This window comes from Leucoraja erinacea, chromosome 5 (genome assembly GCF_028641065.1).
Source record: "Leucoraja erinacea ecotype New England chromosome 5, Leri_hhj_1, whole genome shotgun sequence".
NCBI lineage: Eukaryota > Metazoa > Chordata > Chondrichthyes > Rajiformes > Rajidae > Leucoraja > Leucoraja erinaceus.
The window spans coordinates 85,997,400-86,013,328 of NC_073381.1; the positions used below are offsets into that span (position 1 = coordinate 85,997,400).

Genomic DNA, 15,929 nt, shown 5'->3' on the forward strand with positions numbered 1-15,929 from the left:
TTGCATTGATTGCAAAAACGCCGGTGTTTCTGCAAGATATATTCTCTTTGTTGGTCCGGCCGAGGTAAGCATTTCTTTAGCACCCTTTCTTCATTTAAGGGTGTGTATCCGTCCCCTCCGCCCTTGTGTTAATGCGATCCATTTGGTCTTTCTGATGAATTGCCACTTTCTGCGGCGCTTTGATGTGTAAAGCTTCAATTAGCAGCTCTGCGATGCCGGGAGTTGAACTATTCACTAAGAGAGAGAGAGACACACACACACACACACACGGTGCTGTTGTAACAGCGGGTCAGACAGCACCTCTGGAGCCAAGGAATAGGTGATGTTTCGGGTTGAGACCCTTCTTCAGACTGAGATTCAGGGGAGAGGGAAACCAGAGGTACGAAAACGTATAAAGTTACCCAGCATTTTGCGCCTGTCTTCGGTGTAAACCAACATCTGCAGCTCCTTTCCACACATCTTAACTATTCGTGAAGATAGACACACAAAGCTGGAGTAACTCAACGGGTCAGGCAGCATCTCTGCCTGGAGTACAGGAAAGGGTGGCGTTTCGGGTCGAGACCTTTCCTCAGACATCCCTACACATTTTAACTATTTGCGAGACGAATTAGTAAAAAATAGAAGAATGGCTGCCAGTGTGTTTTTAAAAAGTAGCAATGTGTGTATCAGGTTGAGAGTTTTAATATATGACTGATGGTAGCAAACTTTCAACTACACTGTTGTTCTTGTAGAGTTTCACTGTCTGTATTACTCGTTATCACCACAGCTAACAATGGACCATTGTGGGCTCCAATAGGCAATAGGTGCAGGAGTAGGCCATTTGGCCCTTCAAGCCAGCACCGCCATTCAATGTGATCATGGCTGATCATCCACAATCAGTATCCTGTTCCTGCCTTCTCCTTTCTCGCCATGAAAAAAATCGATACTTTTTTACTCGTAGGTTTAGTCGTAGTAGGTCGTAATAGGTTGGCATGTTAGTCGTAGGTAATCGAGGGTAGTCAAAGGTAGTCGTAGATAGTCTTCATCATAGTCGAAGGGAGCTCGAAGGAGGTCGTCTTCACTCTACCCTATTCGGTGTCCAATTTTCCCGAAGTCAGTCGTAGCTAGTCGAAGCTGGTCTTTAACATAGTCGAAGGAGGTCTTCAACATGCCAATTTTACAAACTCTTCTAAACTTTCCAATTAGGTCACCCAAGTGGGACAGCCCCTTTACTTTAATTGACTGATGAACAAGGACCCCCCCAGATAGCATTGTACGTCCCCTTTTCCCAACTTGACACCATTTAGATAATAATCTGCCTTCCTGTTTTCGCTACCAAAGTGGATAACCTCACATTTATCCACATTAAACTGCATCTACCATGCATCTGTCCACTCACCCAACCTTTCCAAGTCACCCTGCATTCTCATAGCATCCTCCTCACAGTTCACACTGCCATCCAGCTTTGTGTCATCTGCAAATTTGCTTATGCTACTTTGAATCCCTTCATCTAAATTATTGATGTATATTGTAAATAGCTGCGGTCCCAGCACAGAGCCTTGCGGTACCCCACTAGTCACTACCTGCCATTCTGAAAGGGACCCGTTAATCCCTACTCTTTGATTCCTGTCTGCCAACCAATTTTCTATCCATGTCAGCACTCTACCCCCAATACCATGTGCTTTAATTTTGCCCACTAATCTCCTATGTGGGACCTTATCGAATGCTTTCTGAAAGTCAAGGTACACTACATCCACTGGCTCTCCCTTGTCCATTTTCCTAGTTACATCCTCAAAAAATTCCAGAAGATTGGTCAAGCATGATTTCCCCTTCGTAAATCCATGCTGACTCGGACCGATCCTGTTACTGCTATGCAAATGTGTGGCTATTTCATCTTTTATAATTGGCTCCAGCATCTTCCCCACTACTGAGGTCTATAATTCCCTGTTTTCTCTCTCCCCCCTCTGAATAAGTGGGATAACATTAGCTACCCTCCAATCCACAGGAACTGATCCTGAATCTATAGAACATTGGAAAATTATCACCAATGCGTCCACGATTTCTATAGCCACTTCAGTAAGTACCTTGGGATGCAGACCATCAGGCCCTGTGGACTTATCAGCCTTCAGTCCCTTCAGTCTGTCCAACACCATTTCCTACCTAATGTGGATTTACTTCAGTTCCTCCATCACCCCAGATCCTCTGGCCACTACTATATCAGGAAGATTGTTTGTGTCCTCCTTAGTGAAGACAGATCCAAAGTACCTGTTCAACATCTGTCATTTCCTTGTTCCCCATAATAAATTCACTTTGTTCAGTCTTCAAGGGTCCAACTTTGGTCTTAACTATTTTTTTCCTCTTCACATTCCTAAAGAAGCTTTTACTATCCTCCTTTATATTCTTGGCTAGCTTACCTGCGTACCTCATCTTTTCTCCCCGTATTGCCTTTTTAATTATCTTCTGTTGCTCCTTAAACATTACCCAATCCTCTGGCTTCCCGCTCATCTTTGCTATGTTGTACTTCTCTTTTATTTTTATACTGTCCCTGATGTCCCTTGTCGGCCACGGTTGCCCCTTGCTCCCCTTGGAATCTTTCTTCCTCTTTGGAATGAACTGATCCTGCACCTTCTGTATTATTCCTAGAGATACCTGTCATTGTTGTTCCACTATCATCCCTGCTAGTGTATCTTTCCAGTCAACTTTGGCCAGCTCCTCCCTCATGGCCCCATAGTCCCCTTTATTCAACTGCAACACTGACACCTCCGATTTACCCTTCTCCCTCTTAAATTGTAGATTAAACTTGACCATATTATGGTCACTACCTCCTAATGGTTCCTTAACCTCAAATTCCTTTATCAAATCATAACACTAAATCCAGAATTGCCATCTCCCTGGTAGGCTCCAATCCAAGCTGCTCTAAGAATCTATCATGGAGGCACTCCACAAACTCCCTTTCTTGGGGCCCAGTACCAACATGATTTTCCCAGTCTACCTGCATGTTGAAATCTCCCATAGCAACCACAGCATTACCTTTACTACATGCCAGTTATAACTCCTGATTCAACTTGCACCCTATATCCAGGCTACAGTTTGGGGGCCTATAGATAAGTCCCATTAGGATCTTTTTACCCTTACACTTCCTTAGTTTTATTCATACTGACTCCACATCTCCTATTTCAATGTCACCCCTTGCAAGGGACTGAATTTCATTCCTCACGAACAGCTACCTCACCCCCTCTGCCCACCTGTCTGTTTTTTCGATAGGATGTGTACCCTTGAATATTCAGTTCCCAGCCCTGGCCCTCTTCCAGCCATGTCTCTGTAATTCCCACAACATCATACTTGCCAATATCTAACTGAGCCTCAAACTCGTCCACTTTTCCTTGATCAACATTACTTTTTTGCATATCTTTCATTCATTTGTACTATATCTCTCTATATCACTGTCTATATCACCGTCTATCTCTTGTTTACCTTGCCCCTGACTCTCAGTCTGAAGAAGAGTCTCGACCCAAAACGTCATCTATTCCTTTTCTCCATAGACGCTGCCTGACCCGCTGAGTTACTCCAGCACTTTGTGTCTGTCTTCAAGTCAAGGCTACTGCTGGAACTGACAGTTCCCCCACTAGGACAAGACAAGCATTTTCCACCCAAGCACATTGTCAAGATGTCTTCTGAATGTGGGTGTAACATTCTGTGCCAGGGTCAGCCTGAGTCAGTGCTAAACTATGTTTTGGCACAGGAACATTTCATTTTTGTAAAGTCAATATTGGCTTCAACATGAGGAGCATGAAACTAGCGTGAATCATGGTGCAAGGCTTTGAAGAGACATTTAGAGTTCTGCTGCACATATCATGGTTTAGTTTAGTTTTAGTTGAGAGACAAAATGCGGAAACAGGCTCTTCGGCCTACCAAGTCCATTCCGACCAGTGATCCCCGCACACTAACACAATCCTACACACACTAGGGACAATTTACAATATTTACCTAAGCCAATTAACCTACAAACTGTATGTCTTTGGAGTGTGGGAGGAAAACCCATGCTGTCACAGGGAGAACGTACAAACTCCGTACAGACAGCACCCGCAGTCAGGATTGAACCGGATCCCTGATGCTGTAATTTAAAGCAGCAGGCTGCCGTAGTGTCGGGGAACTTTCATTTCTGGCGACTTGGTGAATAGAATTATTGAACATCAAGAAGAAGGTCCCAGAAACCTGGAGTAACTCAGCGGGTCAGGCAGCATCTCTGGAGAAAAGGAATAGGTGATGATTCGTGTCGAGACCCTTCTACAGACTGAGAGTCAGGGGAAAGGAAACAAGAGACATAGATGATGATATAGAGAGATATAGAAGAAAGTACACCAAGAGGGACCCGTTGGGCCCCGTTCCCCCAACCCAATATTCCACCACTCACCCATAGTCCCCAACTGCGCAGAAGCGGCAGAGGTTTTTAAAGTTTAAAATGGCAATAACATGTGAACGCATCTCACTCTCCCTCTTCAGTCCCCTATTCCCCATCTCAATTAGCCTCCCTCTCCCCACCCTACGCCAACCTCCTCCGCTTCCTCCCCTCATCCCCTATCTTCCCCCTACCCTCGCCATCCCTCTTTCACCCCATCCTCTTCACCCTCTTCTTTTTCTCTCCTCCTCCGCTCCCCCACTCTCTCCCTCCCTCTCCTTTCCCCTACCCTCAGTCACTCCCTCCATAACCCCTCTCCCCTCCCTACCCCACCTCCCTCTGTCCCCCTCCTCCCCCACTCCTCACCTCCCCTCTTATCCCACTCCCCCGCCCCTCCTCCACTGCCCTCCTCTCTGTCCCCCACTCCCTACCTCCACCACTCCCCCCTCCTCTCCCTCTATCCCCCTCCTCCCCCACTCTCCCGCCCCATCTCTCCCACTTTCCCCTCCCTCTCCCTCCCTACCCCTGTCCTCTCCCGCTATCCCCCTGCTCCCCCACTCCTCACCTCCCTCCTATCCCACCACCCCCACAATGAAATCGCAATTTTTTTTGGTTCCATTGAAATTCTCAATGAAAATCATGTTTTTCTTTAAAATATCCTAGATGCAATGTTAGCTGTTAATGAAAACGGAGGAATTTGATTAAAAGGGATTTTTTTTCAGAATAATATCAACGTCAATGAAAATGGTGATATTAAAAAATGATGTTCAGGATCCCATTGTGACGTCATTGTGATGTCGAAGGCGGCTGACAGGCAGGGCAAGTGGAAAAGTGGTTTGTAAAGTGATTTTTGTAAAGGTTAAAATGTCAATAACTTGTAAAATATACCATCAATCCGCATAAACCTTGATTCATTTACATCCCAGGACAATGGTGAGTTAGGTGGGCCAAAAATTGTAGCTCTATTGTGTACTGTTTTGGCAGAGTTTTGGGGTATTACGCACATGCAAGCATACAAACAAACAAACAAGACGTCCTACGCTGCTAACTGGTGAGGGGCAGTTTATGTAATGAGATCCCATTGTGACATCATCGCTGCCAACTGCCAGTTCAGATGAAAGATTTTTTCAAAGTGGGGTTTTCTAAAGTTAAAAATATGAATAACTTATAACTTGCACGCGCACTTACAAACAAACACGATGAGAGTTTTAGTAATAAATAGATAGATATATAGTAGTATATGGATAGATTGATGAATGAAAGGTATGTAAAAACTAATGATGATCAAGGAAAGGTGGAGTCCACAATGAACCATTGTTGGCTGTGGGGTAAGTGAAAACAAGTTATATAGACAGTGAAACTCAACAGGATAACAGTGAAACTAGCACAACAACTAGGGTTGGGCAGGGACAGAGAGAGAGAGAGAGAGAGAGAGAGAGAGGATGCAAGGGTTACTTGCGGTGGGAGAAATCAATATTCACGCGGCTGGGTTGTAAGCTGCCCAAACGAAATATGGGGTGCAGAAGATCTAGTTTCATCTCCCCTGACTCTCAGTCTGAAGAAGGGTCTTGACCTGAAAAATCACCTATTCCATTTTCTCCAGAGATGCTGCCTGTCCCTCTGAGTTACTCCCGCATTTTGTGTCTATCTTCGATGTAAACCAGCATAACCATATAACCAATTACAGCACGGAAACAGGCCATCTCGGCCCTACAAGTCCGTGCCGAACAACTTTTTTCCCTTAGTCCCACCTGCCTGCACTCATACCATAACCCTCCATTCCCCTTCTCATCCATATGCCTATCCAATTTATTTTTAAATGATACCAACGAACCTGCCTCCACCACTTCCACTGGAAGCTCATTCCACACCGCTACCACTCTCTGAGTAAAGAAGTTCCCCCTCATGTTACCCCTAAACTTCTGTCCCTTAATTCTGAAGTCATGTTCTCTTGTTTGAATCTTCCCTATTCTCAAAGGGAAAAGCTGGTCCACATCAACTCTGTCTATCCCTCTCATCATTTTAAAGACCTCTATCAAGTCCCCCCTTAACCTTCTGCGCTCCAGAGAATAAAGACCTAACTTGTTCAACCTTTCTCTGTAACTTAGTTGTTGAAACCCAGGTAACATTCTAGTAAATCTCCTCTGTACTCTCTCTATTTTGTTGACATCCTTCCCATAATTGGGCGACCAAAATTGTACACCATACTCCGGATTTGGTCTCACCAATGCCTTGTACAATTTTAACATTACATCCCAGCTTCTATACTCAATGCTCTGATTTATAAAGGCTAGCATACCAAAAGCTTTCTTTACCACCCTATCTATATGAGATGTGCATTTCCTTCCGACACATCTTAACTATTCATGAAGACAGACACAAAAAGTAACTCAGCTGGTCAGGATTAGATGATATTTCAGGTTGAGATCCTTCTTCAGACATTCCTACACATTTTAACTATTTGTGATTTGGATTAGTAAAAAAAAGGCAGAAGAATGACTTTTAGGATGTTTAAGAAAAATAACAAAGTGTGTATCAGCTTGTGATTTTATATGTAAGACTGATGGTAGCAAACTTTCAACTTGCCTCAAATCAAGGTTACTGTTGGAACTGACAGTTCTCCCGCTAATTTCATTGCCAAGTACATTGCCAAGATAGCTTTCTGAATGTAGGTGTTACATGTAGAGTGGTGCAGCAGTAGAGTTGCTAGTGCTAGTGACCTGGCTTTGATCCTGACTACTGGTGTTGTCTGTACGGAGCTTGCATGTTTTCTCTGCGACTGCATCAGTTTTCTTCAGGAGCTCTGGTTCCCTCCCACCCTCTCCAAGTGTTATAGACAATAGGTGCAGGAGTAGGCCATTCGGCCCTACGAGCCAGCACCGCCATTCAATGTGATCATGGCTGATCATCCACAATCAGTATTCAAGAAGGAACTGCAGATGCTGGAAGATCGAAGGTACACAAAATTGCTGGAGAAACTCAGCGGGTGCAGCAGCATCTATGGAGTGAAGAAAATAGGCGACGTTTCGGCCCGAAACGTCGCCTATTTTCTTCGCTCCATAGATGCTGCTGCACCCACTGAGTTTATCCACAATCAGTACCCCGTTCCTGCCTTCTCCCCATATCCCTTAACTCCGCTATCCCTATGAGCTCAATCTAACTTGATTTCATTTTTTCTTGTTCTTTCCCATGTCCAGCCCCCAAAAAATTAGATTGAATTAGATTCCCTAATTTTTTTTTAACTCTTACATCAGAATTCCAGCTTAATTAATAAATATATTTACGCAGGACCTTTTAAAGTTGCTCAAAGCCGCATCTGGTTTCCCCTCTAGTATTCGGGATGAGGGAGGTAGACCTTTACGTTAATGCAGGAGCAACTCAGGCTGCACCTCTAGAGAAAAATGATGGGTGACACTTCGGGTCAGGATCTTTCTTCAGGCTGGGGTTTCGACCCAAAACGCCTTCTATCCGAATTCTCCAGGAATGCTTCCTGACCCGCTGAATTATTCCAGCACTTTGGTTCTATCTTTGGTATAAACTAGCATCTGCAGTTCCATCCTATTAAACTTTTCAGTCAGTTCTGATCAGTGGTATTCGTACCATTAGACAAGACAATGTTTTTTGTCTATTATTCATAATTCTAAAAGTTATTGCAAATCTAGCTGGGAGTTGTTTGCACTGTGACCTTAATATAGATTGTGCAATCTGAGGCATTGCATTGCTTTAGGATATGGATCTTCTGAAAAAACATATTGTCCAGGGAAGTAGTACAATCAGCTTACATTGTATAGTTCTCACTGGTCTTCAGTGAACTGTACAGGCCCTCCCCGACTTACAGAATATGATGACAATGATGAGTATGTGTTGGCACTGTGCCTGTACCCGTGGAGTTTAGAACCTCCAGTTTAAATTCCATTTGGAATATTTTGGAGGACCAAGAAACCAAGAACCAAGAATGACCAACTTTTACCGCTGTACCATAGAGAATATCCTGACCACTTGCTTCACGGTATGGTACAGCAGCTGCACTGCTGCGGACAGGAAGGCACTACAACGGGTGGTGAAAACCGCGCAGCACATCATCGGTGCCCCGCTCCCTGCCATGGATGCCCTCCACCGAAAACGGTGTCTGAGACGGGCTGGGAAGATCATCAAAGACCCCTCACACCCCAACCATGGACTGTTTGCCCTCCTCCCATCAGGGAGGCGGTACAGGAGCCTCAGGTCACGTACTAGTAGGATGAGGAACAGCTTCTACAACAATACAATCACATTGCTGAACTCGGAGTCCCGCCGATAGATTTCTCCGGTCCCTCCGTCCCCATTGTTTAATTATTCTGCATTTTTTTGATTATTCTGTATCTTCTCTCTTTCTATTTTTTTTTTATTTTTTTTATTTCTTTATGCACAACTACTATGGACTGACGCAAAACTGCATTTCGTTGTACTCATACTTGTATTTGTGCGATGACATTAAAGTTGAATCTCATTGAAACATACAGAATAGTGAAAGCCTTGGATAGGATGGATGTGGAGAGGATGTTTCCACTAGTGAGAGAGTCTAGGACTAGAGGTCATAGCCTCAGAATAAAAGGACATTCTTTTAGGAAAGAGATGAGGAGGAATTTCTTTAGCCAGTGAGTGGTGAACCTGTGGAATTCTTTGCCACAGACCACTGTGGAGACCACAGTGGATATTTTTAAGGCAGAGGTAGATAGATTATTGATTAGTGCCGGTGTCAGAGGTTATGGGGAGAAGGCAGGAGTATGGGGTTTGGAGGGAGAGATAGATCAGCCATGATTGAATGGTTGAGTAGACTTGATGGGCCGAATGGCCGAATTCTACTCCTATCACTTATGAACTTTTGATCTTATGATAAGGGTTAAATTTCATGAACCATTATCTCAGTCAGATTTTAAGCAAATCAGATCCACCATCCCCATCCTCATCCAATGGCGGCCTTGTGGATAAGCAGTGCCGCCATTGCCGGCTTGTTTCTGATGTAAACTCATGTGATCGTACAGTGTTGTGTAAATTACAGACTACCTTGATTGCCCTGGGGACTGAGCACAGAATTGTTTGCGTAAGTGTGGGTTTACATAGTCGCCTATTGTGCAAGTCACTGTGCTCGGCAAACCTGCTCTTATATAGATTTAGAGAAGGGTCCTGGCTTAAAATATCGTCTTCCATTCCCTCCCCAAATGCTGCCTGATCTGCTGAGTTCCTCCAGCACTTTGTGTTTTGATTCCAGCATTTGCAATTCCTTTAGTTTAATTAAATTTAACGAGTCTGCGTTGACCAGCGATCACTGCACACTAGCACTATCCTCTACATACTAGGAACAAGGCCTCGACCCGAAACGTCACTCATTCCTTCTCTCCAAAGATGCTGCCTGTCCCGCTGAATTACTCCAGCATTTTGAGTCTACCTTGGATTTAAACCAGAATCGGCAGCTCTTTCCTACACACTAGGAACAATTTACAATTTTACTGAAGCCAATTAACATACAAACCTGTACATCTTTGGAGTTTGGGAGGAAACTGGAGCACCTGCAGAAAATCCACACATTCACAGGAAGAACATACAAACTTCGTACAGACAGCACCTGTAGTTGGGATCAAACCCGGATCTCTGGCGCTGTAAGGCAGCAACTCTACCCCTGCGCAACTGTGCCTCCCTGTATCTAGTGTCTCTAAAATAGGATTTCGTTGATTTTCATGCAAATTGTTCTAATTGCTGGTGGTTTTGGTAATTGTTGTAGTGTAATGTTAATTTTGCCAGTACCGTTCAAAGTTTCAGATTGTTTCTATAAATAGAGAGATAGAGAGATTTTTGCTGGGAATGTACTCATTATTTGCACAGTGTGTACTGTTGAGGAAAGAAAGATACAGTAATACGATTGGAATACATTTTCTTCTGTTTCCTAGTAATGGGTGATCCAGGTTCCTCCCACATACCAAGGATATGGGGCAAACACGGGCAGATGGGACTGGTGTAGATGGGACTGGTGTAGATGGGACTGGTGTAGATGGGACTGGTGTAGATGGTTGTTGTGGATAAGTTGGGCCGAAGGGCATGTTTCCACGCTGTAGGTTAATTGGCCATTCTAAATTTGCGCTTGATAGGTCACTTATTGCAGTTTGATGACCACTTTCTTGATGGGAGACAAAAATGCTGGAGGAACTCAGCAGGTGAGGCATCATTTATGGAGAGAAGGAATAGGTGACGTTTCGGGTCGACCCTTCTTCTGAAGATGGGTCTCGAACCGAAACGTCACCTATTCCTTCTCTCCATAAAAGCTGCCTCACCCGCTGAGTTCCTCCAGCATTTTTGTGTAAACTTTGATTTTTACAGCATCTGCAATTCTTTCTTAAACTTTCTTGATGGGAATGTGGGGGAAATAGAATGGGATTGTTGTGGGATTGGTGTAAGTGGGGAATTGGATGGTTCGGGAAGACATTGTGCCAAAGGCCTTGTTTCCATGTTGTATGAATCTTGAGTGGCACAGTAGAACTGCAGCCTCATATCTCCAGGTTCAAATCTAAACCCCCTCCCCCAAACTCCCCCCTCCCCCAAACCCTCCCGGCACTGTCTCTGTAGTGTTTGCACGTTCTCCCTTTGTCTATGTAGATTTCCTCTGGGTGCTCCAGTTCCCTCCCTAATGTCTAAGATATTGGCCAAACGCAGGCAAGGGGGACTAGTGTTGATGGGCACCTTGAGTTGGCATGGGCACGTTGTGCCGAAGGGCCTGCTATCGTGCTGAAGATAGACACAAATGCTGGAGTAACTCAGTGGGTCAGGCAGAATCTCTGGAGAAAAAGAATAGGTGACGTTTCTGGTCGAGACCCTTAATCAGACTGGACACGGTGAAGACCCCTTCTCCCATCTCCACAAGACCCCTGAACAAAGACAACATCTTTCCTTGACATGATGCCCAAAACTTAACACAATATTCTAAATGGGGTCTCTCCTATAAAATCTTTCTCCCTTCACATCTTGTTGATATGTGAGAATGTTTGTTATTCACTGTGTCGACAGGTTTAAAGCTGGATATTGTGTTTCAGTTCCAACGTTACATGAAGGAGATGTGCAACATTGTGTGTAACAGTAGCCATTTGTAGGATGTGTTTGCCAGGGCCAGGGTCACTGCGTACTGCTATCACCCATCAGTGGGAGTCTGCTTGTAGCTACTTTCTCATGCCTGATGATGTTTGGCTGCCCTGGGACATGGAACGATGAGTGATTATTCTGCAGAATGTAACAAGCCTCAGCTTCCTGGTCCGCTGTCCCAACCAACATTCCTCAAGGCCCTTGCTTCATCACCTTCCGCCGTTCCTCATCCCACCCCTGCCTTTGCCCGAGTAAGCAGTGTACTGTTCCTGCGGCCCTTCCCAGCCCCTCTATCCTTCACTGCACCACCACCTCTTATTATTAATCTGCAAGTTTCATTAAGGGATAGGGCAGCACGGTGGTGCAGCAGTAGAGTTGCTGCTTCACAGCGCCAAAGACCCGGGTTCGATCCTGACTACGGGTGCTGTCTGTACTGAGTATCCTCCCTGTGACCGCCAGGATATTTGCCGGTTTCCTCCCACACTCCAAAGACGTGCAGGTTTGTAGGTTAATTGGCTTCGGTAAAGTTGTCCCTCGTGCGTGTAGGATAGTGCTAGCGTACGGGGATCACTGGTCGGCACGGACTCGATGGGCAGAAGGGCCTGCTTGTGCTCTGTACCTCTAAACTAAACTAAACGTGGTTTGGTTTTGGAGTCATACAGTTATCCATTCATCTGTCTAAATGTCTTTTAAATATTGTTATCGCCCCGACCTCAACGACCCCAACTGGCAGCTCGTTCCATACACCCAGTACAATTGGTGTAAAAAAAAAGTTACCCCACAGATTCCTATCCCACCCCCCCCTCATGCCAAACCCGTGTCCTCTGATCCTTAATTCCTCTACTCTGGGCAAGAGATTCTGTGTTTCCCCAATCTACTCCTCTCATGATTTTGTACACCTCTATAGGATCACCCCTTATCCTTCTGCACTCCAAGGAACAGAGTCCTAGCCTACTCAACCTCTCCTTTCAGCTCAGTCCGTCGAGTAATATAGTTGCTGCCTTATAGTGCCAGAGACCTGGGCTCAATACTGACTATGACAGGGGTTGGCAACCTTGTTCTCCATATGGGCCAGAACGCATGTCTGTGAGTGGATGGCGGGCCACATCTATCACGTGTACACATGGATCCCGCCCCTTCGAGGACGCTGCCCGCAGCACCGACCCCTAGTTAAGGGCGCTCACGAACATGGTGTACCTATGGACCATTGCCTTGGCTCTGTCCTGAAGGCAGTAATTCAAATACTCACACTCACCCATCCCCGGCCTATTGACAACCCCGATCCCAACAGTGAAGCCCAGACACAGAAGGTGCGCGGCCATGCTGTACAGTGAGAGCTCGCCGCACTTGGCACCTGGTGGCTCCGCAATTACGGCTGCCAGCGCAGGCCTCCTTGCGTCGCCACAAAAAATGGCGGACTGCAGGAGTGGGGCGCCGTTGTGATTGGCTGCTCTCCTGCAGTCCGTCCTTTCTCCCTTTTTATTTTTATTTTTAGTCCTGTTAAAAACAAAATGTTTGTTGGAGGTCTTCCTTTATGTGGTGGGTGGGGGGGAGGGGAAGGGGGAAACTTTATTTCCTAGTCCCTACCTGGTCGGAGAGGTGGCTTCCCTCCGAGCTGCTTCTTCACCCCTTCCTCACGGCCTACCATCGGACTGGAGCGGCGTTTCCTGTCGGGACCGGCTGGGACTACAGCTTTGGCGATGGCACAGCGCTGAGGCACCATCACGGAGCGGGCAATGCCCTACCCGGGTCGCTGTGCGGTAAGCTCCGGAGTACTGTGACCGCCGACTCCAACATCCGAGGAGTTGTGGCTACGGGCGGGCGGCGCTGGATTTAAAACACCGCGGAGCCTGGGATCCGTGATCGCCAGAGTCGGCGCTCCAACCAGCGCGGCCTGAAGACTTCGGGAGCCGCAGTCTCCGGGGAGGGAGCGGCCGCTCCGGACATTCCAAGCCGCTGAGGGGTGTTTACCCAACGCCGGAGTTCCATCTTCCCAGCAAGAGGGCCTGAAAACATCGGACTGGCTGCGGAGGCCACAAATAGGCCCCAAACTCGGGTGATCACAGAGGAAGAGGACTGAATCTTTCTGGTACCTTTCTCCACAGTGGAAAATTTTTATTCTGTTGTGGGGGGACGTTCATGTTGAATTCTATAATGTGTTGTGTCATTTTTCTTTTTTTTAATTTTTCTATCGATGTACGGAAACTTAATTATTTCTTCTATGTAAAGCACTTTGGTTTCAAGGTGAGTTGATTTAAATGTGCTATATAAATCAAATGTACTTACTTACTTGTATCACCGCTCCTGGGCGCCGTGGCCTCGGGCCCGGGAGGTACCGGAGATGAAGGAAGTCAGCGGGCCGGATGAATTCGGGTTACGGGCCGCACCCCTGGACTACGGGTTTGTACATTCTTCCTGTGAGCGGCGTGGGTTTCCGGACCCTTCCTTATATCCTAGCATTAGAGATCTGTCATAAAATACAGATGCAAGGAAATGCAGACGATGATCTGAAGAAGGGTCCTGATCTGAAGTCACCCATTCCTTCTCTCCAGAGATGCTGCCTGACCAGCTGAGTTACTCCAGCATTTTGTGTCTATCTTCGGTCTAAACCAGCATCTGCAGTTCCTTCCTACACATGCATTGAAGCAAGTTGTTTCTGTCACCAAGTTGGTGACTATCGGGCGGACAGCGCAGTTTGTCTCAGTTCCCATCCCTGTGAACAAACAGCCTGGTGACAGGAGGTATGATACCCAAAATCTGTCAATGACTTTATTTAATTCAGTTTAGTTTATAGTCACATGTACCGAGGTATAGTGAAAACCTTTTGTTGTGTACAAACCAGTCAGCGATAAGACAATACATGATTATAATCGAGTCACCCACAGTGTACAGATACACAATGAAGAGAATAACATTTAGTGCAAGATAAAGCCAGTAAAGTCTGATCAAAGATTGTCCGAGGGTCTCCAATGAGGTGGATGGTAGGTCAGGATCGCTCTCTAGTTGGTGATAGGATGATCCAGTTGCTTGATAACAGCTGGGAAGAAACTGTCCCTGAATCTGGAGATGTGCGTTTTCACACTTCTATACCTCTTGCCTGATGGGAGAGGGGAGAAGAGGGAGTGGCCGGGGTGCGACTCGTCCTTGATTATGCTGCTGGCCTTGCCGAGGCAGCGTGAAGTGTAGATGGAGTCTATGGAAGGGAGGTTGGCTTGTATGATGGTCTGGGCTGCATCCACAACTCTCTGCACTTTAAAAACTGACAAGCACCATGATGTGCAACAGTAACCCAAGATGCCCAATGTTGCCCAGCGCTCCTTCCGGTCGATATAGCAACCAATGTCCCACTGCTGGATTGGTCACATCCCTGTCAAATCCATTAATCATGTTACAGTCTGTTCAGGTCCAAGTCTGGGGAAAAGCAGTCTATAGCCAATGCATGACATCTACTATTCTTAATTCATCACCACAGTGAAAATTCATCGCCACAGAAATGCCACACTAATGAGTCAACAACTAGGATGTATCATTTAGATCTTCTTGATTCACTAAAGGCTAAATCTGGTCGATTTCATGCCAAATTGTGTCAAAGACTTGATAAAGAACATGCACTGAATCATGTGGTGATAAGAATGAGTAATAGACAGCCCTGCCACATGCATATTGACTGTGTTTGGTATAGTTGAGAGATACAGAGCGGAACTATGCTCTTGGGCCCACCGAGTCTGTGCTGACAAGTGATCTCTGTACACAAGCACACGCTAAACACTAAGTACAATTTTCACTGGTCAATTAGCCTACAAACCTGCACGTCTTTGTAGTGTGGGAGGAAACTGGCGCACCCGGGGAAAACCCCATGCAGGTCACAGGGAGAACGTACAAAAACTCTACAGGCAGCACCCATAGTCAGGGTCGAAACTGTGTCTCTGCCACTGCACTGCCCTATTTGAGTGTAGCTTGTTATATCTCAGTTTAGGGTTTGAGGCTATTAATGAGTGCCAAGGATGTAAGTGGGTAGGGAGAGAGGCTACAGAAAGGTTGTTAGAAGTGCTAGTACTGTCTCTCTCCCTGTGTAGTTTACATGAGCAACTTAAAAGCTGAGCTGGGAGCCAAGTTGTGCGTTAGTCTTAATGTACTACTTCAACTGGGCGACACAGTGACGCAGCAATAAAGTTGCTGACTCGCAGCGCCAGAGACCCGGGTTCAATCCTGACTGTGGGGGCTGTCTGTATAAAGTTTGTACGTCCCCCCTGACCTGCGTGGGTTGTGTCTGGGTGCTGCTGTTTCTTCCCACACTCCAAAGATGTGCAGGTTTGTCGGCTTAATTGACTTCTGTAAAATTGTAAATTGTCCCTAGTGTGTGTAGGATAGTGCTAGTGTACTGGGATTGCGGGTCTGCGCAGGCTCGGTGGACCGCAGGGCCTGTTTCCGTGCTGTATCA

General features: G+C 46.0%; 1 protein-coding gene across 3 annotated transcripts in view; it reads left to right on the plus strand.

Moving 5' to 3' along the window:
* The window catches only part of elovl5 (ELOVL fatty acid elongase 5), a 100,806-nt gene that overhangs the window by 1,512 nt on the left and 83,365 nt on the right, over positions 1 to 15,929 (plus strand). The window contains exon 1 of one of the 3 annotated variants that reach the window (XM_055636164.1): positions 1 to 64. This exon is cut by the window's left edge and continues 198 nt beyond it. The exons of the other annotated variants lie outside the window; for them this stretch is intronic. The gene's annotated coding sequence lies outside the window, so the exon portion shown is untranslated. The remainder of the gene's footprint in view (positions 65 to 15,929) is intronic. 3 annotated transcript variants of the gene reach the window in all.